General features: G+C 43.5%; 1 protein-coding gene across 9 annotated transcripts in view; it reads left to right on the forward strand.

Moving 5' to 3' along the window:
* MBNL2 (muscleblind like splicing regulator 2) overlaps window positions 1–27,014 on the forward strand; it is a 159,614-nt gene that overhangs the window by 16,691 nt on the left and 115,909 nt on the right. The window contains exons 1-2 of one of the 9 annotated variants that reach the window (XM_043581849.1): window positions 14,253–14,263; window positions 14,739–14,746. The exons of the other annotated variants lie outside the window; for them this stretch is intronic. The gene's annotated coding sequence lies outside the window, so the exon portion shown is untranslated. Of the gene's footprint in view, window positions 1–14,252; window positions 14,264–14,738; window positions 14,747–27,014 lie in introns of those variants that run through there. 9 annotated transcript variants of the gene reach the window in all.

Here is a 27,014-nt window from a genome sequence, read left to right on the forward strand (position 1 = left end):
GATTATTAGCTGTGAGTCATACTTACAGAAACTCACAGTCCATCCTCCACCCAAACGCACCCAGAAGTTTCTATTCCGGATGAAGAGGGTATGTGTTCTGCCCCCAGGAGACTGCACACGTGTCTGTGTAGCTGTACTTTGGTACTGAAAGAGAGGCCAGCTAAGCCCCAGCCCCTTCGGCCAAGGGTTGTTTTTTTGCATTTAAGCCTCAGAGTAGTTAGTTGATGAAGGCAATGGGCGGTCAGAGACTTAGAACAAAACACACAAATGGAGGAGGGATTTGGAGCCCCTTAACTTTCACAGGACGTTTTAGTTGCTTAATTGCTGTAGGACGCATACTTCTGCTGACGTTCAGTTGCACAGTGTATCCAGCACATCTCACAGGATGGGTTGGCCTATTTATTTACCCTTGAGGGCCACCTGAAAACTAAGTGAAGGACAGGCATGCCCCCAGTCGAGGCCAGAATGAGCTCCTACAGCCATAGGACAAGGTCCTATTTCTCTTCTGCGTTCGCTGCCCCACCCACCTCCAGCTCCTAGAGAAGAAACAAATGTGGTTTCCTTCCCAACCCATTTCAAAGCCCTTACGAGTTACTCCAAACGCCCGTTTCATTGGCTACACAAATTTTCTGGAAGCTTGTTTAAAAAGCAGGTGACAGATTCCTAGGCCGTGGCCCCTGAGATGCTCACTTGAGATGTGTGGGACAGGGCCCAGGAATCTACATTTATTACAGAAACAGAGTGATGTGAACACAAATGACTACTAGACCTCTGGGCCCACGGGTTAAAGAGACCATTTAAACCCTGCACTCAGATCCCGGCTGTTTCACAGACTACAGGCTCCATTTCAGGCAAAGTTTAACTTGTACCTGAATCTCAACTTTTTTTTTTTAATTTTTTTTGATGTTTTTATTTATTTATGAGACAGAGAGAGACAGAGCATGAGCAGGGGAGGGGCAGAGAGAGAGGGAGACACAGAATCTGAAGCAGGTTCCAGGCTCCGAGCTGTCGGCACAGAGCCTGACGCGGAGCTCGAACTCACGAGCTGTGAGAAAATGACCTGAGCTGAAGTCGGACACCCAACCGACTGAGCCACCCAGGTGCCCCCTGAATCTCAACTTTTTTTAAAAAATGCACTTAATAATACTTCTCTGGGTGACGATTAGGCTTAAAGGGGATCACCCATGCCAAGAACTTTCTATCCTGCACAGAATAAACAACACATAATTTTGGCTGTATTTCTTTGACCCAACATGAAGCTACTGGGGAATGGTCCCCAAGGAACGCTGCGGACCTTCTAGACAATTCCAGAAGGAGCAGCGACTCCATCGTGACTGTTTCTGCAATTTCTTACAGTCTTGCATCGCTCACAAAGACATTACCGGTTTTGCCACAAAGTGCAAGAAGGCTGTTCCTCAAAATAATTTTAGGCCGGACTTCTGGGCACACTTATGTTTGGTAGGGATGGTAAGACAGTGAGGCATATTTCCCTAAACCAGAGGAGTGCGGTTGCTTTTGACAACAGGAGGACCAGGCCACATTCAGAAAGCTTCATACAGTGCATGTGTGAAAATGGAGCACTTGACCCGGCCCTGTGACAGCCCATGCCTTGAGCTGTTTCGGCAGATAAAATTGATTCTGTCCCCACTCGGGCCGTTTTTAGGTCATTCGAGCAGATGGTAACTGGCTCACATTGGGACCAAACTCCTGAACTTAAACTTTTGGAAGTGAATGAATAAATGAATGGATTTCCTCGGGGGCCAAGAAACACTCCTGACATCTGCCAGTCTGTCCTGGCCTTCTGGTCCCCGGAGAAAGGTTGGCCCTTTGTTGCTTAGAGAACAAATATGCAAGGATTTGCTGCAAGGTGTTTCCTGCAACCATGCGTTCCTTCCTTCCTGGCCCTAGTGACCTAGTTGCCTGTGCTGGAAGACTCGATGTGGCATGTCCTGTTTCCCCCCCACGAGAACCCTTCGACAGCAGAGACGCTTTCACAAGTTAGGTGCTTGCTGGTGCCCCGGGTCATGAGATTTGGGTCACACACAAACACAGAGGAAAGAAGGGTGGTGTGGAGTCCGCTGATTTGATCGGCCCACGGGAAAACCTAAGGACAGAAGAGTGAAAAAGAAATTCAAAAATAGAGGAGGGAGTACGAAGAGAAATGTACTCTGGGATGGAAAGTCTCCTTTTCAGCTTGCAGTTGGGGAAGATTTCTAAATGCTTCCAAATCAAGGGATATCTGCAAATCTTCAAATCCATTGTGAATCATTTTCAAAATGCTCATTCCCTCCGCTCATAAAGCATTGATTAAAATCCAGCCGTCTGCTGGTGCACTGATGCTCCGTAAAGCAAGCAAAACAAAGTTGATGGGTAGCCAGCGATCGCCGTGAGGAGTTAGGACACACGTGTGCATGCACACAGGCACTCACTGCGAAAGCCAGTGGGGGACTCCTGAGACTAGCCCTGTTTGGGTTGGGGGCCCCAGACACTTAACGATTAATCTAAGGCAGGAGGGAGGGAGAGGCCATCAGAATGTGGCTGGTCGGGCCGAATTCCCATTGGAGTGGGTCTTGAATTGAGAAGGATGCCTGGATTTAGGTAACAGCCAAGGAGAGCGGAAGACATCCCGTATCAGAGGAAACTGTTCAAACAAAAGCCAATAGGAGGAAATGAGCTCGTATTGTGTGCACACATGGGGTTCCACAGAAAGGAAATTGCCTGATTCGGGACACGTCCGATGCCTCCTGAAGCTACAAGGCAAGGCCGGGCCTGTGTTCCCACAACCTGGAGAGTGTCTTTCTCAAGCCAGGGTTGGCTGCAGTGAAACTGGTAGGATTTTAGCAAGACTATCCACATTCTTAGACTTCTAGAAACTTCTATCACAAGATGTGTTCTTGGGGACCCAAAAGGCGATTCCTTATGCTCTTGTTTGTGCTTTAAGGTATATGGATCTAGGAGAAGGTGGGGAGCAGGCACTTGGCTCAAATGTTCAGGTACTTTTTTGGGTAAAGCTCATTCTTCAGGCTCCATCAGGCAGCTGAGGCTCAGCCTGGCAGACCCACTCCTCTCTGGGCCCTTTTTGGCTTCCTGGGGTGGGCCAGGCCAACTGGGACAAGGCTTCTTGCTGGGCTCAGATGGGTTTTACATGCAGGCGTCTCAGCTAGACAATGGTGGCATCAACAGTCTTGCTACCTGCCAGCTTCTATCCAAAATACAGTCCTGACCATGAGCTTTCGATTCTCTAGGGTAAGAGCCTGGTGCGGCCTGGTGCCTCATGGGGAACACAGAAACAGGCATGACGTTCCCAGCCCCCAAAGACTTTAGGATCTAGAAGAAGAGCATTCATTTCAGTAAACATCATAAGAAATGGAAATTTCCCTGGCACCACTGAGCCCCTGGGGTGAGGGGGGGGGGCACCTATGCATTGTTTAAAAGCTTGGAATGATCAGGACTTGTGGGTTTGGTTTTTTTTCCTCCTTTGTGTTGCTTGATTGACAGTTTGAATACAGTTGAGCTTGGATTTGTGGGGATGCTACTGTAAGTGGCATGTATCATGGAGTCCTTTCTATTGACGTCATCTCTGAAAGCAGTGCCCACAGAAGGCAAAGTGCAGGCCCAAGTAGGGCTCCACGCTGGACATGGGCCCCAGCGATGTGCTCCCGTGAAGGAGCGTCCATCGGGCTCTCTCCCCCGCCTCTGCCTCAACCCCCAGAGCTATGGTATGCTTCAGGCGTCCTCCCTCCGTCCTCCCCCAGGTGACCGTCTGCGGCAGTGGCCAGTGGCGGGCGTGCGCGGTGAATGTAGGAAAGAAAGCCCTCCAGAAAGTGCACTGTGCTTCTTGAACATCTCAGGTTCCGCTGCGGTTTAGGTAGATGGATTTTCAGTTGACTCTGGAGGATGAAAAATTGGGGTCCTTAAATCATGTTCTGGTGAGGCACAACAGCAACAAGATCAACTCCAAGGACATAAGGACTAGAGTAGAGGGGGGCACCATGGGCCGGGAGGGTGAGCGGCTCTCAAGGCAGTGGAGATGCTCCAGACAACAGCAAGCAAAGAAAGGGGCGAAGGGTGTCACAATCTCCTTCTAATTAGCATGTGCCTTCTAATTAGCGGCTTCTGAGGCTTATCAAGTCTCATCTGTAAACTAAAACTAATAGGCAGTTAGGGCTTTTTTGGTTTTCTTGGTTTTTTTGTGTTTTTTTGTTTTTGGGTTTTTTTTTTGCTTTTTTCCTCCCTACCCTTCAAGGGAAAAACACATGAACTAAGATTTAATTTGCCAGCAAACAGCATAATATGTACGCACGGAAGCAAAACTGTGTTATTCAGCATGGCTACGGCTGGATATTTAGGGAGATTTTTTATCCTCCAGCATAGATCTTGTTTTGTTATCATTCATCAGAAGCAGCAAGAAAAAAAAAAGGGGGGTAGAGTGCAAACTTCTCTGAAGATCCCTGCCTGTTCTCTTTACATCTCTGTCTCCCACAGCATCAAAAAGGCAGGAAAGAGAACCACACCCTTCTCTTGGCCACAGCGTGGATAGTATTTTGCCCTCCCCGCTGGCTAAAATGACGAAATAAAAATACAATTCATCTCACATGACATCGGATCATGGCGGTTTCAAAATTCCTCATAGTTTAAAGGCTGATTTACAGGATTAGGTCATAGAAATGCCTGTAAAATTCCAGTGTGATTATTTAGTTCTGTTCAGTTTGTTTCAAATATTACCACACGCCCCAAGGAAAACCCCACTTGTGAAGATCTTTGTAATGAATTGAAGTTTGCCTGCGTGACTTTTTTTTTCAGCTCTCCTGAGTAAACACGGCTGTAATTTCGAAAGCAACAAATTGAGGGATACACAGGGAAAAGGGCGCCAGTGCCCAATAGTACTGCCAAACTGAACATGATCAGGAAAGCTAAGAAAAATCTGGAAACTAATAGAGACAAGTCAACTTGTATTCAGGATGGTCCCACGAACCCTTGAAGTTCACTGAGAACCATGAAACTTTGGCTTTTTCGTGTATTAACAGCCCTTTTGTGCCATTGTTTTACAATGTAGACCAGCTGATAATGTGCCTTGTTCCTCATTGACTTTGCGATCTCATTCTTTGCCACAAATATAATGGCCTGTTTGTTTTGCTGCTGATGCACACTGGCCAAAGAATCAGACGTTTGTTTCACGGGTGCTTGTTTTGAAGAAATCAGTTCTGGGTACATCTTTACACTGCCTATAAAAACAGAGGCTCATCTGCGTGAAAGATACCCCAGGTCTGCACTGGGGTGGGCGTCCATGTATCCACTACTATAGAAAATGAAATTGAAATATAATAAAACTTCATTTCAATGTAATTACTAAAGAGCCCAAATTATAGGCTATGCATAAAGATGTACACTTTTATTAATTATACCAACATACAGCAATTTGTACCGGCCAAGAGTATTTCTCATAATGGCTCTTAAGAAGTTCTTATTAATGAAGAGATAAGAATGATTTATAAGTAGTTTTACAGGTATTTATATCTAAATGAATGGTAATGAAATGCCTGGGAAGTTTGGTCTCATAAGTAGGGTAAATAATCCCATTAGAATGACGCTAAGACTATTAATTTTTTCAGCAAGCGCACACCCCTTCTGCCCCCCTTTTTTCGTAAGTAATTCAAAGGTAACCTTTAGCCTAGTCTGGGGGTGGTTTCAACTCACAAGGGAACTCTGATCAGTTGGTGGTGGCTGCCTGCCTGGAAACTTGTTTTGAGAAATCTTCCAGTGCCAAGTCTAGATTCATAGGGAGAAAGTGCTAGGATTGATTAGTCATGCCTGCTGTGGACGGGCAAGGTGGGAAGAGGGGAACTGAGGGCCATCCATTTGCTACCCTTGGCTGGAGCCTTCAAAAGTGCTGCCCAGTTGGCATTGTCACAAAGCCACCTCCAGAACGCACTGCAAACTGGTAGTAACTTCAGTTACTACCAATGCAGTTGGTAGGTACCTTCAAAATCCACAGTCGAAGGTTCTTTCTACAAGAATGGTAGCCGTTGAGGGGCGCCTGGGTGGCTCAGTCGGTTGAGCGTCCGACTTCAGCTCAGGTCACGATCTCGCGGTCCGTGAGTTCGAGCCCCGCGTTGGGCTCTGGGCTGATGGCTCAGAGCCTGGAGCCTGCTCCCATTCTGTGTCTCCCCCTCTCTCTGCCCCTCCCCCGTTCATGCTCTGTCTCTGTCTCAAAAATAAATAAAACATTAAAAAAATTAAAAAAAAAAAAAGAATGGTAGCCGTTGAAGTATCTTAATCCGCCTGAACTCTGAGTAAGAAAAGTAAGTTGAATTTACGAGTATAGCTATAGAAATGCATTTTTACTCTTCCTAAGTTTGAAGAACAGAATTATTTACAACGCTTCTTTCTGGATGTGATATTTGGGGAAGGGAGTAGGGGGGCTGTTCCACGGGGATGAGCCCTTCGAAATGGCATTTTGATATTTCAAGCATAGTCGTTGCATTTTTTGGAAAGAAGGTGAACAGGTGCTTATTTCCCTTCATCAAAACAAATCTGAAACTCAGGGCCAGGTCCACAGGACAGGCTGATTTTCTTTCATTTCTAAGTTTAATAACAAATAACACACAGGACACAGGAAGGGAACCAGCTCTCTTAAAGCACCCACTGTGTTCTAGGCACCTTGACAACCGTTTTCAAAATGTTAAAAAATATATATATTTAATGCTCCCAACTTCCCTGAGAGATACAGAATATTGTCCCATTTTCGAGATCAGAAAAATGAGGTTTAGGCAGGTTAGCTGTTAGGTCAATATGCAGCTTAAATTGGAACCCGCTTCTAAAGCAGGCTGAAACGTCTGTGTGAAGTTCCGAATTTAAACATAAGCCACTTGTGCCAACTTTTAAACAGGACTTTTGCGGTGACACTTTAAATATTGACAAGTAATTCTAGAACTTTAGCATTTTGAGAGTCCTCAATAAATATTGGCTACTACTATTTCTCTTCCTCTCTCTCTCCCCCTCTTCTCTCGTGTGCGCATATACATACATAGGTGTGTGTGTGTGTGTGTGTGTGTGTGTGTGTAGTGAATGTCTGTGGAACTTCAAATGTTTATTGCAAACCACTTTGCCTTTTTATTTCAAGAAAAAGTGAATGGCTACTTTTTATGTTAGAGAATTATCTAAACCTAGAAAGGGTAACTTTTAATAGGAGGATAAAGACTACAAAGTATGCAATAAAATCAGCAGTGTGTGTAAGAAACTAGAATATCATCCGACATTTCATACAGTTTGTAAATTGTAGTTCTAATCCAGAGGAAGTCTGCTTTTAGTTAAACGCTGTGAATAAACCCCTGTTTCTAAAATTCTCCATCTCTCTTTTGGTGGGAGGGGGCAGTATGGGGTTGGCGCTAGAGAGAAACTTCTTTTATTTTTTTTCCTTTTTCTCTGAGAAGGCTTTTTATTAATTTCTTTTCCTGAATTTTTGACCCTGTAAAGAAAAAGAGAGCTATTGTACCAAACCACACAACAGGACAGGCTCCCCAGAAGGGAGTTTTCCTTCCTGCTGAAGGACACAGATAGCAGCTTTATGAGCTGGTTACAGTCAGCTTTATCGCAAAGCCAGTAGATTTTCTTAATATACTTATTGCTGTTCTGTAAATAGCACGGGCGCAATCATGAATCTGAATCACTTATGGGGTCAAAATGAGACAGATACTGGTAATCTTGGGGAGAAGTGTTAAGTAGACTCAGTAATGAAACTAGTAATTGGAATTCTTTCTAATTGTGCGGGCTGTTAGTCTCCAAACTAATCCTTTGAGTGCCTGTTGTCTTCCTCTGAAATTCACTGAGACACTGCGTGCGGGAAGCACTTTATTCACTATGTAAGATGCTCCATAAATGCCAGCTGATAATATTAATGATAATAACTGTATTAAAATTTTAATTAAGACATGAAGAGAGCTCTAAGATTGCCCACCATATTTCTTGAAAAAGAGAATTCATTAAAAACTGCAGTGTGCTTTATTTGTTTCTTTATGGTCCAGAATATTTGGAGGAACAGCACCGGAATCCTGGCTGTAATGTGAATCACTAAAAGCCATCAGAGAACAGGCTGAGACTTTTTTGTCTTTAAAATGGTATGGTACCCTGAGTTTTAAAATTCTGAATTGTCTTTTGATTCCCTTTGAAAGAGGAACAGGCGAAAGAGGTATTTCCTAAGGTCTAGCAGAGCTTTTAATTCTAGAAGAATGTTACTGTAGTTCTTCTCAGAGCTCTTTGGGAAAGCATCATTTCTCTCCTGTCTCTCTTGCCTCTTGGCTGAAGTTAATGATATGATCTGGGACACTACTGTGCGGATTCAAATGTAAAGCGTCGAGGTTATTGAGGCAGTGGTATTCTTGGTTACGTGAAAACTGTTTAGAACTCTAGATGCTTTTAGTTCATTCATTAGTCAGACAGCTGAAAAAAAAAAAGCAGAGTGGTTGGAAGATTAATAATGTCACTTACTCTATTTTAATCACATTTTGGTTCGGTGGTATTGTTTCTATTTTAGACACTTCATAAGCAGTTAATATTTGAATCTGCAGACCAATTGCTCTACCTGTGATTTTTACCCCAAAACATACATGTGCCCAAATTTTGAAAACATTTAGTCTGCATCAAAGCAGATAAGGCAAATCCTTCATTATACTTTTTAAAAGTTTTTTTTTTAATTTTTACTTTTTAAATTTAAATTTTAATATTTATTTATTTATTTATTTATTTGAGAGAGAGAGAGAGAGAGAGCTCACGCACGCACTAGTTGGGGAGGGGCAGAGGGAGAGAGAGAGAGTCTTAAGCAGGCTCCACACTCAGTGCAGAGACGGACGGGGCTCAATCTCACAGCCATGAGATCGTGACCAGGGCCAAAATCAGGAGTCAGACACTTAACCAACTGACCTACCTTCAGGCGCCCCACCTTCATTATACTTTTTAAGCCTAAAATGATTTGTCATCAGACAATCTCATTCTAGTTCAGTGTTTGATAGTTGCACTGGAAACGGTGTTTCTTGGCAAATATCCTCCCCGCCATTTATTAGTAGTCGTGGATTTAACATGTAATTATTTTCATATTGCATAACAATTTACTTTTCGTAGTATTTCACAGACATGTTTGAAGCTCTTCTACATGGTTGAATAGCTTAGTTGATTAAAGCAAGAGACGATGATTATGGGTTGCTGATACCATGGACTTATGCTCCATTCCAGACCTTAGCCAACCCTTCTAGAAATATGTGCTCTGAGTCCCCAAGGGGGTCAAACCATACCATGATATCTTCAACCACGTAACGTACAAAAAGAAATTCCATGTTCACTGTTGCTGTTAAGAATAATAAAATCCAGATAGTGGATTTTTTTTCCTGAGAATCTCCCCTTTTATTCTGAAACCCTACAAAATCAAAGGAGGGGAAGAGAAGGTGGAGTTGTATCCGAAATGTAATGTTAAAACTGTCTCATTTGGTGCCTTAGTGGTTAATTTTACACTAGTTATGTTTTATTATTAGATGTAATAATAAGGAGTTATAATTTAACATTTTTATGCCAAGTTCTATGAAAAGTGTTATGCAAATTTTACTATATTAGGAAGCTACAATTTGCAAGCCATTGTCACTCTGTTCATTCTTTTATTTAATCTCTTTCCTTAAAAGTTGGCCAGCCCCCTACCACAACCTACTCACTGTGAGCTTGAATTATTCAAATTAACATCAAGTTGTTTAAATATTAAACTGCATTTTACTTGTGACTTACTTTTCAGCAACATTATTATAATTTCTGCTGAGCAGTTTGGACAACAGACTATGCTACGCAATCTGCTTATTGTATCAACTAAGTGGGCAAGGGTCCTGTCAATGAAAGTGTGTCCAGACTCAGCAAAATAATGTGATTTCCCTAGTTGGTTACTCGCTTGCCTTCTAGGATGTTCAGTCTGGAAATTATATCCACTTTATAAATGTCTCTTGATCTTCATAGCATTTGACCTATGGTTCAGTTTTAAACGAGACAATGACATGTTTGCAAGCATAAAAGCCCACAAGGCATTTTTAGAATTTTTTGCAATTTTTTTGTTTTATTTTCTGATGATAGTTGCTTCCTGAAGAGAAGATATACAATATTCCATATCACATGGTAAGCATTTGGTTCTGACATTCTACATTGTTAGAAGAGCTGCTTAATATCTAATAATATGAATGTACAATAATTTGTTTTAGCATTTCCTGTCACTTTACATTGGTTCTAATTTTTTATTTTTATAAATTATACTGCGGTTAACATCCTGATATGTAAATATTTAATCCCATGACTGATTCCTTTAGGATAAATCCCTCAAAATGGGATCTCTATGAACTATATATGTTTTCACCCTTTGAATGTTGGAGAATACTTTTCACTTTCATGTAGGAAATATATGATAGAGTATATTATTTAGAGTAATAATTTCCCTCAAAATTCTATAGACATTTTTCTATTGGCTTGTAATGTTTTGTACTGCAGAAGAGAAGCTGATCGATTTATTTGTAGCTAACTCTTTTTGGGACAGAGGGGCTAAATCATTTTAGAAACTTCCCCTTGTCTTGGTGATTACTAGAATATTCTAAGTTCACAGAGCTTTTCATTGGCTTTGCCTAGGACATGGAAATCTCTTCTTTCTTGGCTCCCTTTGAACTCCAAAAATTTTCTAGTCCATATTTTTTAATTATGCTGTTTCATTTGTTCCTTTATTTTTATCTCTCCAGTGACATGAATCATTCTTAGTTTAGATTTTTGTTTTCTGGCCTCCAGATCTGTAAGCAGCTCTCTGATCATTTCTATCTTTTTCCTTTTTCTCTTCGTTTTAGAAATATGTCTCAAGTGTATTCTTCACCTCACTGATTCCATTTTTGTACACTGACAGTGCTCTTTATTGTATAACATTAAGGTTTTAATTTTGCTACTGAAATGTTGGTTTCCTCACATTCCTTTCTTGTGCCATCCAACCGCCATTTTTATCTGTGGCTGTTTCAGTCCCGTTTCAGTTCAGTTACCATTTTTTCCTTCCCTGTTTCAGTTTATGAAGAAAGGATGGGCTTCCCTGGGTTTTATTGAAAACACAAAGCAAGATGCTATCTTAACATTTTCTTCTTTTTCTTTTATGATAGACCTTAAGCTCTCCATCTTGACTTTTTTTTTTTTTTTGATTTGCAAAATCTTTCTGTAGTATGACTGGTGTCATATTGGATCTTTGTTGCATATTTAAGTTTTTGTTGGTCTTTTTACTCATTCATCCATCTTGAATGGAAAGAGGTCTGTCCAGGCCTGGTTCTTTTTATTCAAGACAGGGAACAGAAACCTTTTTATAGCTCCCCACTTGCCACCTGACTGTCAGTAGAACCGTCTTCTCAGATGGCAGGCAGAGGGTTTTTGGGTGTAGATTGAGTTCAGCAGTATGGTATACAGGGGTGTAGCGAGGAGGGAGTTCGGGCCGTGGGGTACCCAGCAGGGATGTGTCATCTTGGCTTCGGTTTCTTGCCCTAGGGATTACTACTCTCTACCCACTCTTCCTCTGCTTGGCCTTCATGCCAAGTTTCCGACTCAGCCAAGCCTCCTTACTGTTGTTATTCCCATGGTACAAGGGAGACAAACCCACTGAGCTGCTGGATTTCAAGTTAGTGTGGCTACTCAGCAAAATGTTGGATTTTTCTGTAAACTAGGAGCAGTAGAGACTTCAAACCATGTAAGTGATACCATTTCCCTATTTCTAACACTCTTCAAGTTTCCTTTTTCTGTATGTTGATCAACCTTTAGTTATTGCACTGGGGATTTGGCAGGGGGGTAATTAAATAGCTACATGTGCTCAAGTTGACAGTGTACCAAGAAGTCAGAAGTTTTTAGTTAAGATGTATCAAAGCCATTAAAAATAGATTGACCTTTTGTTGTTTGCTTGTTTTTTATTCTCAGAAAGACTTAGATGCCTGTTATCAAAGATTGACCTATATATTCTTTTGCCCTTTTGTGGATTATCTTTTTAATCAAATCAACATGCAATTTATTTTGGTGAATAGTACAAGTTGAGTTAATAAACTCAATCTATCCTCTCTTTTTTCCCCAATTTTCCTAAATAGTACCTCCTGAATGAGACATGCTTTCTCCACCTGTGGTACTTATTATCTTGGATCCTGAATTCTTGGGTACACTAACATCCCTTTCAAGATGCATTTAGTCAATTGCATTGATTCGGCTATCTATTCTTCAGCAGTAACAAACTGTTTTAATTGTTTTTTATTGACACTATATGCATCCATCTACTAAGGCTGATCCCATATATTATGATTCTGTCTTCATCTATTTCTTTTTCTAGAAAAATCTCAAAATCATTAAGTTCTTTCCATATTTACAAAAACCTTCTCCAACAAGAACAAAAAAAAATTCTTTTTGAGACTTTAGTAGAACTGTCTTGAACCTGGGGCCCCTGGTCGGCTTAGTCAGTTGAGCGTCCAACTTAGGTTCAGGTCATGATCTCATGGCCCGTGGATTCGAGCCCCGTATCGGGCTCTGTGCTGACAACTCAGAGCCTGGAGCCTGCTTCGGATTCTGTGTCTCCCTCTTTCTCTGCCCTTCCCCCCACTTGTGCTCTCTCTCTGTTTCTCTCAATAATAAATAAACATTAAAAAAAACTGTCTTGAATCTATAAATTAATTTGGTAAGAACTAACATCTTTAAATGGTAAGAATGCTAATCCAGAAATATCTCTCAATTAAAAAAATAATACTTTGTGTCTCCAAGTAAAATTTGTTAATTTTTTGTCTGTCCAAAACATTTTCAGTTAGCATTATTCCCAATTGTTTTATGTAGCTATTATGAATGATACATTTCCTACTATGTATTCTACCTGATTATTGCTAGAAAGCAAGAAAACTTGGTTCCATTTAATTTTATTTATTTTTCTCATTTCTGGCAGCTTACGGAGTTCGCTTTTTCCTTGTGAGACTCACATTTAATTCTCTTGAATTTTCTGGGTATATAATCATATCAAATCAAGGTAATGACAACATTTTCTCCTCTTTCTTAACAGCTATACCATATATTTCTGTTACATATTAATGTATTGACCTGCACCATGTCTTGACTTAAAAAAAAATTTTTTTTGAAGAGCTGATTTTCTGAAAATTTTCAAAAATAAATGGTTAGTGACAGAGGTTTCTCTATATTTTATATCCTGCTATGAATGCAAGTTCCCTAGGGAATTTTAAACTAATTATAGCAACCAGCACTAGATATTTCATCTTGCTAACTGAAATCTAAGACACTTAAGTATCTCATAAATATTAGTTTTACGATATTAAAAAATGCAGGGTAGTCCATTTAGACTGATTGCACATAAGTTTCCTGCCTCATAGAAAATATCACTCTGGTATATAAATGTAAAATAAAGAGAGCCAGCTATTTTCTTTTGCTTTGTATCATCCATCCATCCATCCATCCATCCATTTATCTACTCAACAAATATTTATTGAACCTTGTGCTCAAAGCAAAAGAATGAAAAAGTCTAGTCCCAACCTTACAGACTCTCAGCTGACACTTACTAGGGATGCATAGTTCTGCTCACATAACTGCACCCCAAAATGTTCATGGCTTGATTAAATGATATTGAGTGAATACTTATATACTTAAGTTCTTATTACACTAATTATATGCTTCGGAGTTAAAATTTGATTCTCTGAAAAACAAACACTTGTGACACGTGAGTAAAACCAAATATCACTTGTGGATCCTGTTCATTCATTATCAGAAGGCTTCTCTTTTTGCCTGTCTGTCCAGTTCTTTTATTTTCTCACTTGAGGAAAGTCTGCAGCTCTACAGGGGAATGTGGGAAAAGTAAACGTGTTTCGAGTTTACTGGTTTGCACATGCATCAAAAAAAAAAAAAAAAAAATCTTTGAGGGGCACCTGAGTGGCTCAGTTTGTTAAGTGTCTGACTTCAGCTCAGGTCACAATCACACAGTTTGTGGGTTCGAGCCCCGTGTTGGGCTCTGTGCTGACAGCTCAGAACCTGGAGCCCGCTTCGGATTCTATGTCATTAAAAAACAAAACAAAAACAAAAACAAAACAAAAAAACCACAATAAAAAATCATTAATAATCCTCCCTTTGTAAAATAGTGATGCACAAAATTTTCTTTTTATAATAACACCATACTGATTTCATTTTATTTTTAAAAATTTGTTAAGTGTTTATTTATTTTTGAGAGAGACAGAGACAGAGACAGAGCGTGAGCAGGGGAAGGGCAGAGAGAGAGGGAGACACAGAATCCGAAGCAGGCTCTGGGCTCTGAGTTGTCAGCACAGAGCCCAACGGCAGGCTCGGACTCACAAACTGCGAGATCATGACCTGAGCCGAAGTCAGATGCTTAACTAACTGAGCCACCCAGGTGCCCCACCACCATACTGATTTTAATGCTATAGAAATTATCATATAGTTTTTTTTTGGAAGCTTACATTCTTGAAATGTTTTCCAATAAAATTTTTCAAGCAAATAAAATTTTGATGGACAAATGTTGAGTAAGAAGCATTTAGATACTTATATTAACATATTATAACACTGAATCTTCAAGTTTGTTAATATATATGATTTATTTTTGAAAAACAAACTGTGATCCACACCTAAAAATAAAGTAAAATATAACATATACTGATTTCTGAAGCATGATGGAAGATTTTGTTACACTATGATAAAGAGGAAGGCAGTAAGCAATGTTCTAGGAAGGGCTCATGACAATTTTGGTTGTAAAAGTTTAAAGCAAAAACCAATGTCATTAACTTACCCTAATGCATTTACTCTAATTCATCTCTAAAATGCTTTCTGCAAAGCGTTTGTCTCTATTTTGAAAATATATTTGGGGCACCTGAATGGCTCGGTCAGTTAAGCATCCGACTCTTGATTTCAGCTTAGGTCATGATCCCATGGTTCGTGAGTTTGAGCCCCACTGTTGGATTCTGTGCTGACAGCATGAAGCCTGCTTGGGATTCTCTCTCTCTCTCTCTCTCTCTCTCTCTGCCCCTCCTCAGCTCACGTGCATGCATGCACACCCTCTCTCTCAAAATAAATAAACATTAAAAAAATTAATTTTCAATCTATTTGAACTTGCGTTTTAACTTCTTTTGACCCTAAATCTAGTCCCCCCTTTAATATTTAATTCTCATACTTGTAGGAACATAAAATGATCTACAATTACAAATACATATTATCCTCAGTCATAGTGCAAACTCCTAGGAAAACTAGTTAATTTGATGGATTTCCTAAATCAAGATTGATCTTAATAAGTGAGAGCAAACACAATTGAAACCAAATGGATGTACTTTTCAGTGGCATGAACATCCCAGGTGCCCTTGGCTGTCTCTGATGTTGTCGTGAAGAAGTGAGAACATTAGATTTCCCAGCCCCAAAGGTGATACTAAATCCATGTACCCCCATGATCATTTCAGGCATGTGAATGATCTGGAGAAGCACTCTTTTCTTCCCCGAGGAGGGTTAGTGATTCAGATGAAATCTTTAGCTTAAATGAACTTTGTGTTTCTGCTGCAGGGGAACCAGGCAAACCCCACCGGACCACAGGTGTCTCCCTAAAGATCCCTGTCACTAATAGGCAAGAAACACGACTCCTAGCGTGTCCAAGGCCAAAGGGGCCCTGGAGACCCTCAAGTGTTTCCACTGAGACCTCCTCAAAACAGAGGAGAGACGAGATGGTCTCCTGAGGTTTAGGAGGACTGACAGAAGAAGGCTTCTTATTTATCTGAAGTCTCTAAATGGTATCTTCTACTCCATTATGTATGTCTGCTCTAATACAAAAAATTTAAAATTACTTACCCCTGAAGTTATTTGACTTTCCTTTCTGTCCCAACTTTTTTTATTTTTATTTATTTTTTTTATTTTAGTAAAACTGATCCTTCCATACGCTACAGTATATGTTTACCTGTGGCTATGTAGCTACTCACCCCCGGGTCTCACAACCACTGCTTGGTCCAGCGTCTCCTTTTCATGGCTGGGTAAGCCAAGGCCTGGAGAGGGGCTGTGACTCACCCCAAGTCTCCTGCCTACCTTGTGACCGTGTGAAAACTAACTCAGCTTTCCTAACTGCCAGCCCTGCCCGTTTGGTGATAGTTAGGCAATTGGGCTACTCCCCAAGGGTAGGAAAGTGTATTTCAGATGGAGGGCCCTTCCTTTTTACACTTTCCCACTTTGGGAAAAGAAGTGCAGATGGCCCTTTCTTTCTAGAAACTTCCTGGGATCTAGTGAGCTAAGTGCGTTTTTTAGTAGGAGGTGTGGTGAGGGAGCCAGTTACCTATGTGTTTTCAAGCTCTCCATCGTCTTCCTGACTCTTGAAAACCAAAGTGCTTCTCCTTCTAAGGAAACCTTGGGAAAGCCTAAAGCATTGGCCTAAGGCAGATAAGTGGGAACCTTTAAAACTGCTGGCTTAGAGACAGGATCTCCATCCTTAGCGGCTCTCTGAAAATATTGCAGGTACCATTTGAGAAGCTGGATGAACCTCGGGAGGCCTGTTCGCAGAGCTGACAGGGAGTTAGAGAAAGCGCCTTGCACCGTGCAGAAGTCGTAACCAGGCATAATAAATATTTTCTGCTGCTGAGTCATTCTTACTGGAAAAAGTAGTGCAGACAGGATCATCTCTGCCAAGTGCTGCAGGGGTTATCTGTGTGGCCTTAACCAAAATTTCCACCAGCGATGTTGCAACCTCCCTACCCCGGCTCCATGAAGAACCCAGGGATGAGATGCCTTGTAGTGGTGCTCTGCTTCCAGTCGTCCAGACTCCTGCACAGACAGTCCACCGCTTGAGGCTCGGCAACAACAGTGTAGCTGGGGCGATGAAGTTTCAAGTTCAGTGGTCGGCTCAATGGCATGTGGTTGTACAAACCGTATCTCTTGACTCTTAGCAGTTGCGGATGTGAGTCATACGTTTCTCATCCAGACACACACTTTTGTTAAACCCTAAGAAGTCATTTTGATTCTATTTCAATGAGCAAAACATCATTTACATCTGCACACAAGGCTTTATTGTAATCATAAAAATTATTTCACATTTTACCCCAAGTTTAAAAGAGACTTCATGAGCAAAATAATGCTTTAAATGTAGAAGCAGTGCTGTATAGGGGAGTTGCCTGATCATAGCATACCGTTAATGACAAAACTTTGGCGGGGGCGGGGGGGCGGTGTATACAGAGCATAAGGAGGTAGCCATGGGATGATCCGCATGCCAGAAAAGGTATTGTTCAGACTCTCTCTTTTTGCCTCTCTCTCTCTCTCATTTTATCTTGTCAGATTTGGTTTGACTCAAAGCTATTGGTTCTCTTAGAGAAGGAGGTCAGACCAGTTTGAGAAAAAAGCAGCATTAGACGAGCAATCGAAGTATGCACATGGGAACGCAGGTGATAAAATCATTTTGGAAAATAATGAACAGGTAACTTGAGAGCTTGTCGTGAGGGTGGTATCACAGGTTATGCCAGGTTATTAATTTTCCAGCTCAGCAGTATGCCTCTTAAAAAACACTTAAAGGAAAAGGGATACGTTTGTGAAAGAAATGCAGTTGTTGGAGGAGATTAAGGAACTGACTGAAGTCCACGGGTCAGTCACCCGGGAAAGCAAAACTACGTACATTTAAATAAGAATTGTGTATTTGGAAAAAAACGCAGAATATGTAGTTGAGAGAGCCGTGTTTAGTACATTAAAATAGATGCCTGAAGATTTCATGATTCATCTACATAATCCCAAAGCACCCCCACCCCCGTTCGTTTGTTTCCTTCACATTTGATGCTTGTTGAAATGACCCAGTGAACTCCAAGTCACAAGGGAGCAGAGCCCCATGGGTAGGCGGTGATCATCAGGCTTTACATTTTGCCCCTCCTTTCACAGGAAATTGGGGAGAGCACTGGCGCCTCAGTTTCCCCTTCCATAAAATGGGAAGCACGTTCGCCACTTCAGAAGTTGCCCGTGACCAGGGGCAGTGCAGCCCTGTGACTTATTTTTCCTTTCCCCCAGTTTCCCTGTTGCACTTCTCAGAGCGGTGGCCCGCTGTTGCCATAGTGACACAGCACCGGGTGACGTCGCTTAGAAATAACCACAACCGGTGGCAGCGGGGAGGCTGAGCCAGCGGTGATTAGCCTGGGAGGAGTGCCCCATCTAGGCGGAGAGGCCACAAAAGACGCTGCTTGGGGAGGGGGTTGTGGAGGAGGGGACCTGGGTCTGACAGGTCCTGTGGTGCTGCCAGCCTCCAGCGATTAGCATCGTGTGACCTAATAATGCCCGCCTGGGTTACATCAGAGCGTGCTAAGTTTTGATAGAATGTGCACTTTGTTGCCAGGTTTGTCCTTTTTTTTTTTTTTTTTTTTTTTATTAGAGCTCCGGGTTTCAAGTGCAGTAAATATTTGTTGTTGATTTCAATTCTAGCAGTTAGTTCAATTTCCTGAAAGATAAGAGGAATCTTTGACTCAGACTCATTTGTGTAGCCTGCTTTATACTTGGGGCTTGAGTCACTCCTTGTCCACAGCCATTCTAAAAACTATGGCAGGAAATTGATTTTTTTTTTAACTTCTAGGGTGAGTGAAATGACATCAAAATAAAAATCCTCCTTTCATAGATTGACTTCTTCCTGATGCTGCATTTCTGGGTTCTGTACTTTTCTGCTTAAGTCAAATGGTGCTCTGTAGAGAAATTTTTATTTTGTTAAATATTAATGAAATACCATCACCTGGATGTGATACCCTCGGGGTATCTTTTTCAGTGTTCAAAGAAACCAGTAGCATTTTGCATCCTTCTGGGGTCTTCTGAACCTTTGGGCTGTTCAATCCACATCCCCCATATCTGGTTCCGTGCCAGAATGATCGTATTCTACGAAGTCAGTGGAGTGGGGTTGGACATCAACAGAGGTTGCAGAACTAGAAGGTTCTTCCTATCAGAACCTCTCTGGGGTGTATTTAACAGCTGGATTACAAACCTCCAGAAGAAGGGGACCTGGCTATGGCCTCAGGGGACAAGGGCAGAGGAAGACTTGGTTTCTCTGGTCTGCCTCCAGAGATATGTCAACCCCCCAGTCCACTGTGTTGAGGGTCCATGTGGCTCAAAACTTGGGCATTCACTTGCTAAGAATACCAGGGCCAGGGATGGGGCCACTTGGGGCCCAGTCTTATCAAAGAACTTACTCACAGCCAGTTTCAGCAAACTTTTCTGCTGACAGCCTTCAGGAGCCAGTTTTGCTCCCATCCGGAAAGTCCGAGACCACCATACTGTGACGACTGGGCTGGGGGTGTTGGTGAGTTCTTGGTGCACAGTAGCATTTTATGTGCTGTTCTAGTAGAAGAGAAAATGTAAAGGAGTATTAACAACCCCCCCGCCCCCCCGGGAGGACTGATACAATATTACATCAGGAAAGACCTCCCCTCCCCATAGGCTGACACCTGGGCCTTATGACTCTCTGGGAGAGGCGCATTCTCTGCAGAGGGAACAGCCCCTAGATATGTGTTCTTTTTTCTTTTAGTGTTTATTTGTTTTTGAGAGAGAGAGAGCAGGGGAGGGGCAGAGAGAGAGGAGGACAGAGGATCTGACGTGGGCTCTGCACTGACAGCAGCAAGGCTGACCCGGGGCTCCAACTCACAAACTGCGAGATCATGACCTGAGCTGAAGTCGGACGCTCAACCTACTGAAGCACCCAGGCACCCCTAGATCTGTGTCCTTTTTGCAGACTGGAGCCTAAGTATTCAACACCTGCTCTTTCCTCATGCTGAATGCAAAACACTGTCACCTCTGCACCCTCCCTGGGTGCCCCCTTGGATCTGGACTCTGGAGCAGGAACACAATGGACTCCCCAAATGCTCCCCCTCCCCGGTACAGTTGCTCCTGTTAGATCTCACAGCTCAAACAGCCTGCTAACAAATCTAGGCCAAACCCAGCCGAGCTGATAAGATTTCCAGAAGAGTTCCTAAAAATACATTTCTCCTTAACTCAGCCTTGCCAATCACTGTACAATCACAGAACTTTCAGGGCAGAAGTGGCCTTAAAATATTGTTGCACCCTCTCCAGTTTGATGCTAAGAAAGAAGTTGGAGCCCCAGAGAACCGACATAGTGGCAAGAACAACAATGGACGAGAAAGATTTCAAATCACATCATGAGGATGGAACCAAACAAGCCTTAAGGCACAAGCTATGAGCTTTGTAGTGTATTCATTGATTTATGTGTCCATTCATCCGCACACTCATTCAGCAAACATCCACTGAGTGCTTACTATGTCTTAAAAGTTTCCGTGTCACGTTAGCTGTCAGGGATAAGACAGACCCTGCCCTTACAGATGTTATATTCTGGTTGGCGGAGAAAAACGAAAACATCAGTAACTACGTGTGTGAGTTTCCAATCATGATGAGGACTTTGGAGGGAAATAAAGCAGGGTGACCCCGCGTGGGGAAGGAGGACTGATACAATATTACATCAGGAAAGACCTCCCCTCCCCATAGGCTGACACCTGGGCCGTATGACTCTCTGGGAGAGGCGCATTCTCAGCAGAAGGAACAGCGAGGCCAGAGTCCCGAGGCAGGCCGACAGTTGACAGCTCAAGGACCGGCCAAAGGCAAGGGTGACTGAGGGGGAGCAAAGGGAAGGTCAGGGAAGGTGTGGGGCTGGTCATGACGGGCTATTATAAGTCTCTTGGCTTTGACACTGGAGGTGGGGAGCCACTGGAAGTTCCTGAGCAGAGAAATGACATGATTTGGTTCCATTTTCAAAGGCTTTCCCAGAATTATGTGTTGGAGGGGCTGCAGCAGGGCATGGGGAGCCGCAGAGGACACTGGTTGGACCTGTGACATTAATCCAGATGATGGCAACCACATGGGTGGTGAGAAAGGGCTGGATTTGGGATCTGTTGGAAAGGCGGAGCCAGGGGAACTTCCTAATGGGTCAGATGTGGGCTGGCTTCAGAGAGAGGGAGGAGGGGGGAGGAAGCGGTGGCAGAGACAGAGAAAGGGTACAACTCTGGGGAGTCGTCCCTGTCTGGTGGGCTTCGAGCCGTCACCTGTCACCCGGTGGAGAGAACGGCCAAACAGAGGCCTGGTGGATTTTGCCTGCATTGCAGTTCTAGTCTGTTCCCCACCCCCTCCACATTCACCAGCTGCAGGTATGCTAGCCTCTCCCCTCCTCCCCTCCTCCTCCTCCCCCCTCCTCCTCCAGCTAACATTGGCCACCAGGCATAAACGCTTTGATCTCCCTCCTCTTTATTAACCTTTCACCTCAAAAACATGCTGGCAAAAGGTTCTCAACAAATGTTTGTTTTAAGCCAGTACCTGGGTCTTATCTCGCCACTAAAGATGTCCCAGGAATTTATCTGTCTGCCCTGCACGCAGACTGGCTCCAGCCCCTGCCTTTTTCTTCTCTTTGAGACACGTGCTGCTCATGGCCCCTTCTGTGCTGATCTAAGGGAAGCCACTGGCTCTTCATTTCCAGAGCACATGTGATCTGATCCAGCCCCTCTTGGTGGGGGTACGGCCACGCCGGCTTCTGACATCACTCACACCCACCCCGCACACGCACACACACCGAGATGCTTTATGATACGGTCTCCTGATGGCGTATCCAGTTTCCGCAGGGAGAGAACAGCCTGGTCCCCCACGTCCTCAACTCCCATCACGTTCGTGTGTGCTCTTGTTATAACCCAGGTCTTTTTGTTGCTTTAAACTGCCCCGTCTCTGAGGCCTTGACTTTTGAAATTGACAGCATCCCTTCGCCGCCCCTGCTCTCAAATGCCAAGGGCAGATGGAGAAAGCGACGAAACCAAACTTTCATCTCAGAGCAAGCTCATGCTATCGCGTGGAGGTTGTGCCTTCTGGGCCACTTGACATTCTCTGGCTTTATCTCTTGTCCCTGCTGCAGCTGCCCGCAAGGGCCATCGGAAGCTTCAGGAGCTCTTGGTGGGGGCCCAGCCCCACACCTGCCTGTCCCAGCAGGTCGAACATCTCTTACTGACCCAGAGGGCAGGGGCCACAACACAGAAGCTGCCCCATGTCACTTTCCTGCTCTCCAACCGAAAACCCGGCTCTTTTCACTCCCCACCTTCTTTCAGCCCTGCGTCTGAGAAAGGAGCATGTTCTCTCTCGCCAAGGCTGGGCCTCCACTGGAGCTGGTGGCCTCATCCCTCCCCCTCCTTTGGGCCACAGTTCCGGCTCTCGAGCCCGCACCTCAGTTTGCCATCTTTTCCCAAGCTGCTGTTGTGTTTCCCTCCTTCCACTCAGGAAAGAAACGAGAGGCTGGAAGTGAGACAGGAGAAGCAGGCTCTCTCCTGCTCTCCTGGGTGCTTCACTTGGTCCCTCCTTCCACTTCTGCGAACACATTCCAGGCTCACAAAGGGTCACCCGCCCTGGGAGCACGCAGGTAATCAGCGCCCATCTGACTGCAAAGCAAAGACAGTTCAAAGCCTCCCCTGTTGCTACATGGTGTTCTTGCAGCACCAAATACTCCCAAGAGCTCCAGGCACCGAGGGCTTCATTTTCCAGCTGTCCTGACCCCTCCCCCCACAGCTGTGAGCCAGGGAAACTGCCATCTGGAAAGTCAGCAGTGGCAGCCTCGTTAGGATGTCTGGCCACCCAAAACCATCCACATGCCCATGGTCTCCTGGAGGCAGTGGACTCTTCTGGCTACTCCCTCCATCTTGGAGCTCTGAAACTCTCCCCACACACCCTTGACCCTGCACTATTCAGAGGATCTCATGTCTCTCGTCATTCTTGGTCTATGGTTTCGCTTGTTCCTCTTCTTTCCATCACCTCTAAGTAACTGAACAGACTGTCCTTGACTCTGTTCAAGGCTTTCTCATTTCTCCCCTGGATGTAGACACAGATGTAGATACAGATATAAATCTCTCTCTCTCTCTCACTCGCTTGCTCTCTCTCTCTGTCCCCTCTCTTCAACTTCAATGCCCCTATTTCCAATTGGCTTCCACTTCCCGACATCTTTCCTCCTGGGCAGAGCGTCAGTGTCCACACAGGATCCAACTTTTGAAGTCCTCTTTGATCTCTCCCTTGCTGTCTATATTCCCAAAGCTGATCCACTTCTAGTGAATTCACCCCAGCCACACCCTCCTCCTCTTCCTTCTCACTACTGCAATGTAATTTGGGGCCTCAATTATCCCTTTTCTCTGGACCATTGCTATAATCAATATCCAGTGTTACCACCTGTGAGACCTTCTCATTCTAATGCATCCTGGGTGATGCTATCAGAGAGAGCTTCCTCTAGCTGGGGTCTTAGCTGGGTTCCTCCAGTGCCCCCCCCCCCAAATGCACCATACTGGTGACCCTCATATTTTATACCTGAGTCACCTTAGTCAGATTTATACAGCTTAAGACCCTACAACACCATTCTCAGTGCGGATAGGACCGCCCTGTGAAGAAAGGAAACATTTCTTTGGAGATTTAAGGGAACATTTTTTCCCATTGTCCAAAGGACTAGGGAGCATCTTTAAAATCTGGGGCGCCTGGGTGGCCCAGTCGGTTGAGCGTCCGATTTTGGCTCAGGTCATGATCTCGCAGTTTGTGGGTTTGAGCCCCACATTGGGCTCGCTGCTGTCAGCATAGAGCTGGCTTCGGGTCCTCTGTCTCCCTCATCTGCCCCTCCCCTGCTTGCACTCTCCCCACAATAAATAAATATTAAAAAAATATTTTTAAAAATGTAGTGGGCAGGAGTGAAGGATTTTGCCATCTTGTGATGTCTATCTGTGACTCCCTCAGAGCGAAGAACCGGCCTGTAGCTCATGACCTTTGAGTGTCCTGCTGGACATTCACATAGATAAAAATCCTGTTCATAGTGATCTTGGTCAAGATCTTAAGTGTATTTTTTTGTACAAAGTGTGTTTTTAATTGATTTGTTTTTTACTTTTAGACCATCTTAATACAGCTGAATTTGTTAAGAACATAACACCTGTGTAAATTGAGGCACCATTGTTCTTTAACTTGTTAGGAGCTGTAACGGGAATTTTTTGACATTTTGAAAAGACACATCACTTGTCATACCTCTGTCAGTCTGCATTTGTGCCTGTCACACTGAAAATAATGCTACATGCATACAGGTGTGAGCCTCTGACCGCCTCATTCTATTTGGTAGCATATATGTATGTACCTAAGCACTGAAATTTCAAAACACACATTATTCATTTTATTAACAATTACTTCCTTTGAAAGCTTCTACTCCAGTATGGTAATATATGCTTGTTGGCCGCACTATTGATTATTTTTGTTCAGTGATAATGAAAGTTATGCTACAAAACTTCTGTCGCAAAAGGGGGTCTAGGCATTTGTAAGCGTGCGGGCAGATGAAATAGCCAGTTGGCTGGTGATAATGGAGGGAGAGAGAGACAGAAAAGGAAAAAGGTCAGCTGAAAAGCAGTCCTGTCCACCAGGGGCGGTGGCCAGGGAAGGAAATGGAAGGTTCTGGCAAAGACTTCTCTGGGAATTCAGGGGCTAGATTGCAGCCTGCCGCTCAGTAATCATTTTTTTCTGACAGCAGCCACTGGGTCCAGGAAACCGGTAAGTGCGGTCAGCCTTAAATGGTATCTAATACAATTGCGTTTATTCTAATAAGAGCGTCTCCTAACTGAATTATAAATGTTTAGATAGAAAACACAGACACAGTGAAAAAAACATAATTTGAATACAAATGTGTGTTGAATATATTATATCTGACTGTAGTTTCAGGATTATATTTAGAAATTTCTCCTCTTCTAATTAAAGATGAGATTTCTTTCTCTGCCCATTCCTGGAAACTGCAGTGAAAATGGACTGGAAATTTTCATGTGTTAAAATGAGACCTGGATTTTATGAATCTTTCGCTTGTATTTTAAGATACAAGAGAAAAATTGTAGCTGGGAATTTCTTTTATTACTGTTGTCATGAACACTGGCTCAGCAGACCCGCCCTTGTGACCTTGGGTGGCCAGTGTTTTGTTTTTCTCATTGAAGTGTATTTAAAAGTGTGTTCAAAAGAACAAAGTACCATATAAAATGGAGGCATCATTGTTAGCCTCGGTTCTTTCTCTGCTTAGAATGAATGTGTGTTTGGAATTCGTCTTAGAAGAGCATCCATCAAAAGTTTGTCTCACTAATTTCTGGGAAGGATTTCATAGTGTGTACCAACTTCATAGAAAGGACTTTTCTAGTTTCTGTGACTCAAACTTCATTTACTTTACAGAAATTTATAACTTTTACTGAGTGGAAGTTTATCTCCACCTGTCGTGTGTGTGTGTGTGTGTGTGTACATGCACATAGATGTAAAGCATATAGATGTTGTATCTAATGTTGAGAGGACTTATACTACTATGTCTACATTGGTTGCAGGACATATATTTATGGCTTTGGTATTTTCAACCCCTTGATTCCAAACAGGAAACTGACACTCAGAGAGCGTAACTCAAGACGTTACGCAGCTATTCAGGAGAGAGGAGCAACTAGAACCCCGTGTAGAAAAACTGATTCTCCATTCAAAACCACGCAGAAGTCTCAAAATGCCATTTAACTTACGTGTCCAGTAAATTATAAAGAAACCAGTTTCAAGGTTCTATAAAGAAACATGTTCTTAAGGACTGTCACTTCTGCTGCTCCCTTTACAAACCTTTTCTTCAAAAAGTCAGCTAGGTCCTTTATTCGTTTTGCAGTGGGGCCTCTCTAGTTTCTGTATTTTTATTGGTGCATAGGGCTTCCTGTGGGAAGGCCCCAGTGAGGGACCTCTTCTCAGTGGCTGTGATTACAGGGCAGGATTACACCCTCTCCCGGAGGTCAAGTGGCTCTCAGCCCAGCACGCCAGCCAGCAGCATCTCGAGATTCCTCTCCTGCCCGGGGATCTGCATCTGATAGGTGTGGGCTGAGGCCAGCCATTGATCAGGGGCGAGAGCACACTGAGAGCTATTTTAAATCAGGCTCCAGAAATAGAAGTAGGGATGCTCAGACATCAAGCGACTCGCAGGGAGGAGAAATCATTCTTTAAAAATATATTTGGAGAATTTAAAAATTGAAAAGAGGAAACCCAGGGAATCTCAAAATGAGAAATTAGGAGACTCAAGGAAGCATCGTTTCTTTATTGTAATTAGATTTATGGAAAATAAAATTAAAGGCATCCCATAAATTACTTAATGGATAATGAGTCCTTGGCTGTCTGACTCAGAAATCGGTTTGTTTTGCAAGGACCCTTTGATCAGCTCGCTAGGAGGCCGGTGTCTGGCAGACGGCTAAATGCCACAGCTGACCAAAAAGTGAGCGAGGGAGCCGCGTACCGCACAACTATTTTCCTTGAGGCGGTCTTACATTTTGATCAGTCTCAGCCTCACGATCCGACATGACTGATGTTTTTCCCTTCAGAAATGTACAAACTGGCTACAAAGCGTCAGCAGGGCGAGGACACCTGGGGTCCCCGGCCCGGGCTTGTCTGGCTGCTGAGAGGTGTGGAACGAAGGGAGGTGGCCTGGCTTGGAGGCCGCGCTTTCCAGACTGGCCTGCCGCATCGTTGAACAGCTGCAAGGGAACTTGCGCGGCTCAGTGTTCTATAGTCAGAAGTCACAGCTTTCTGAAAATCCAACACCTAGGAGGGTTTTAAATATATTTTGAAAAATGAAGTGTCATGTAAGTGAAACCCCTAAAAATAGACTGAGATTGTTTTGTAGAGTTGCACAGCGAGTCCTTTGGTGTTTCAGGAAATACTACAGCGTTTCTTTACCCTTGAACTTCAATCTTGCTTTTCCTTTGAAGATGCGTCCAGTGGTGAACCTCCACCCTCGTTATACCCGGGTGCTACACATCAGCCCTTCTGTAAAGAGCTCTAGCAGGAAGGGGCAAAGGACTGAGCTGCTGGTCACCGAGGGCCACCAGCCCTCTGAGGCAGTCCTCCCTCAGGCAAGGATCCTAGCAACAAAGCCCCACTCACCTGGACCAAAGGCCTGCTTCATCCTGAACCAAACCTACAGGCTACGAGTTCATTTATTCTTGTAATTCTCA

This window comes from Prionailurus bengalensis, chromosome A1, assembly GCF_016509475.1.
Source record: "Prionailurus bengalensis isolate Pbe53 chromosome A1, Fcat_Pben_1.1_paternal_pri, whole genome shotgun sequence".
Taxonomy (NCBI): domain Eukaryota; kingdom Metazoa; phylum Chordata; class Mammalia; order Carnivora; family Felidae; genus Prionailurus; species Prionailurus bengalensis.